Below are 3,870 nucleotides of genomic sequence, written 5' to 3' on the forward strand. Positions count from 1 at the left end.
CTCTAATGGTTTCTGGGCAATAATTACTATCTCTCTTCTTCATGCTATTCAACATGACAGACACTTGCTGAAGTCACAGCTAATATATTTGCACTCTGACGGGCCCCAATGCCGAGTTTCCTTGAGTATGTTTGGCTAAGAAATGAATGATGGCCATGTTTTTTCTTTGAGAAAATTTCTCTAATGCAGAAGACTGTCGTTTTATTTCGGATACTAAGCAGGCGTGTGGCGTAACATGAGTGCTTGTGAAAAAATTGATGCATTAGCTGTGGACTGCCCATTGCATGTTTCCTGTATTAGGAGTTGATGATATTGAAATAGGGGAAAACTTTTATGGGTTGTTTTACTTCTAAAGATAACTGCAGACTTGAGCCAAAGCTAGAGAGGGAGAAGTTTATATGAAAAAGAAGCTCAGACAACTGTCTTGAAGTTACACAATAGAGGATTATTCCTTTGTTTCAACTAACTTATAATTGGGAGGTAGTATTAATTTTTTTCGTGTTTGTGTTTTAAATTAAAGTGGATGTGTTAGAATAAAATATTTTGTCTTTTTAAAAATTGTTTTCTCATTCAATTTTCTCATTCTTTGAGAAGTATGGTCAATTTTGCTTATCAACCTTATTTACTTTTTAAGTCACTCGAAACTTCCTAAGTTAGTATTTAAGGTTTAATGAATGAGTTTGAATTCATTGGAAATCTGTAGTAAATTTTGTTTGCTAAAGTACAGCATTTAAAGGTAATGAATATCTTAATTATCAATAGTGTGATCACTTTTTTTGCTAAAGTCTTTGGAGGATTTGAAGATCATAAAAAGCCTTACATGAGAAAATACAGGAGAAAGAAAAATATCAGAGAAATTCAGCAAATTGTAGGGGATATGCCTTGATTTTGAAGTTGTTTTTACAAGTGTATATGTTTGTGGGGAGATAATTGCAATCATTTTTAGGTTTTCTTTCATCCAGTCAGGTCTTAGGCCTCTGTTATATTGAATATAATCTCTACTTTGTGGGGAGGACGAGAAAACATTAGCAACAACTCGATTTTTGGCAATTATTTTTCCCTTCTACTTCTAAAACGTAATACAGCTGCTGCCTGATAGAAAAGCCTCTTTTTTATATCAGAAAGAGGAGAAAGAGAACTATCTTAGAAACATATTTAAAGTACATGATGAAAATGAAAGGTTTTTAAAAAAAACTTTTAGAATCCATTTTCTTTGTGCCAGGTACCAGATGTCAATGTTGGCAGTGCTTAAGAGGGTCACAGGGCATTTAAAATCACTAGGCTATGTGGAATAAAATTCCAAGTCTGTTGCACTGAAGACTATTAGAACTTGTTTTCCTTGTGGTAACTAGTACCAAAGTACTCTTCCTATATGAGACTCTCTTAAGTAGGCACTTTAGAAATACATGATCAATGAAATTGCTGCAAATCATACTTATGTTCCAGTGGCTCGTCTTAGAGTTATTAAAGTCACTGATTCCATTTAAGGCTCTATTTTTCAGTGTGAAAAGCAGATTGCTTTCACCTTTGTTAGACGGGATCAGCCTTACTATTGAGCCATCTATTTCAAATTAAAGGACAGTCTATGTTACTTGATTTTACATGTGCAGAAAAGCCATAAATACCATAGTTAAATGATATTTCATTTATTTCCTCTAGAAGTATAATTTTTCTAAGTAAACAGGACCTTCTGCTCACCTCTTTGTAGTTTCTTCTTTGGGTGAGCTGAAGTTCCTTTCTTACTGATAGGATTGTAAGGGAGGAATAAGTTTTCCTCAGCCCTCTTAGGATCCCTGGCTGGGTCTGAAAATTAAATTGACAAAGACAGATTAACAGCGAAGAGCATACAAATTTATTTAAGTTTTATGTGACACAGGAACAGTCATAAGGAAATGAAGACCCAAAGAAACAGACCTCAATATGATGTGCTAGGTTTGATAAAGAGTACACAGTTGTGGAGAAGTATGATAGTAAGGAATGTGCAGTGATTATAGTGAACTAGGGGAAACTCAGCAAGTCTTCTGTGTTAGGACTCCTTCTGTATCCCTTTGTCTTTGGAGATAAGGATGCTCCTTTCCTCTGGGTATAGGCCGGGCACCTGGAATATGAGGGTTTTATGGCCTGTTTCAGGGAAGAAGGATGAGAGGAAAGTCAGAGTGACCTTCCCGCTTCTGCTGTTTTTGCTTTCATGTTAGGGTATTCAGGATGCCAGTCCGCTTCATTTTGGTGTCCTGTACCCCATCAGGACAGTAGGATTAACAGTTTCAACATAAAAATGGGATTTGAAAAATAAAGTCCTGGAAAACGAAACTGGTTTCACAAAGTACCTCTTTGTGCTCATTATGGATTATTGTTTCTTCTGGCTTCGTAGCTCAAGTACTGAGGAGTCCAGTGGTGACCTTACTGAACTTTTTTCAAAGGATTTTTAAGTATTTTTACTGTAGTTGTCTTTAAGATTTTACTCAAGAAGTTTGAATTTATAAATACAATGGAATTCATTTTTTTTTCCTGGGTTACATTTCTCTTCTTGTTCCTGCCTAAAGGAATTAGGTGGTTGTTGTTGCTGCTGCTGTTTTTTTGTTTTGTAGAAAAGGAACTATTTCAAATAGTCTAGCCATCAGGAAAAACAAATTTGAAGGGAATAGGCCAGTATGTATAAGTTGTTGCCTCTGGGTGCTGGGACGATGACTAATTTCTGCTTCTTTATGCGTTTCTATACTTTTTAGATTTTCTATACCTAGAGTATATCACTTGTAGAGAGAGAGAGTGCGTGTGTGTGTGTGTGTGTGTGTGTGTGTATTTTAGCTGGTGTTAATATGCCTAAGGAGTCAAACATTGCCCGTTCTAATTGCATATCCTGGAACGTGGGTTCTGGGCAATAAAAAACAAAGCCCTGTTGATATTTGTATAGATATCAGAGATGCCTGCTATTTGAATTGGTGGTACACTCATGGACCACCTTCTCGTGGGGTTTGCTGGTGACCAATGGAAGCAATTGTGTTTATAGCCTAAATGGCAGAAAAGGCTCACCGTTGTTGCCATTAACTACCAAATGGTTCTTTACCTTTTACCTCCCATGTGTATGTTCTGGGGGTATATATTACACTTATAGTGCCCATTCAGTGTATTTGTGCAATGGAAATGGATTTATAGGGTGGTGGGGGGAATCGTGGGGGTAATTTCAGAATTTCCTATATCATATCTATTAGTTTAGTGGAAAATGCAAAATGAATAACTGCCTGCTAGTTGGATGCATTTAGGATTTCCTTATAATTCCGTAGTCTTTAGCATAATTTTGAATGTTACTTCCAGTTGGAGGAATTTCTTTGAACTATAACATGTTATAGTAATTTGGAAAAATTGCACAGAAGACTACTGTTTGGACGCAGAAGACTGCTTTTGTTACTTTTTAAGTATGATCTTAGGGCTAATGTTTCAACCTCTGTAAAATGAGGATACTAATAATCCCTCCATTCGGATTGTTGTGAGGATATATGAAAGTGTTTTATAAGTCCATATATGTTTCATTTATTGACTAAGCTGCTCTTGGCCAACTACCTAAACTTGAATGGAGGTGATTTGGATCCAATTCCTGAGTACAAAGCCTAGAGCCAAATTACACTTGTCCATTTTACTTGGAAGAGGGGAGGTCAAAGATGTATGGTTTTAATCTTATTTTTGTGAGAGGCTGTACCTACTCTAACCTCCATAGCTCTTCTTAAAAAAAATTGAAAATAGTTATTCATTTTCTTTTCCTAACTACTTGGCAGAAATTTGAAATTCAAAGAGAGAAACTAGTAACAACCAACTTTTCTTTCACACTTCCAGATCAACAAAAGGAATTCTTGGGTCCTAGAGACCAAAGAAAGA

The 3,870-nt window shown here is 36.0% G+C and overlaps 1 protein-coding gene across 3 annotated transcripts in view; it reads left to right on the forward strand.

The window, feature by feature from the left end:
• The window catches only part of BNC2 (basonuclin 2), a 398,693-nt gene that overhangs the window by 60,329 nt on the left and 334,494 nt on the right, over positions 1-3,870 (forward strand). The window lies entirely within an intron of this gene.

Source organism: Pteropus alecto, unplaced genomic scaffold, assembly GCF_000325575.1.
Source record: "Pteropus alecto unplaced genomic scaffold, ASM32557v1 scaffold95, whole genome shotgun sequence".
NCBI classification, from domain to species: Eukaryota; Metazoa; Chordata; class Mammalia; order Chiroptera; family Pteropodidae; genus Pteropus; species Pteropus alecto.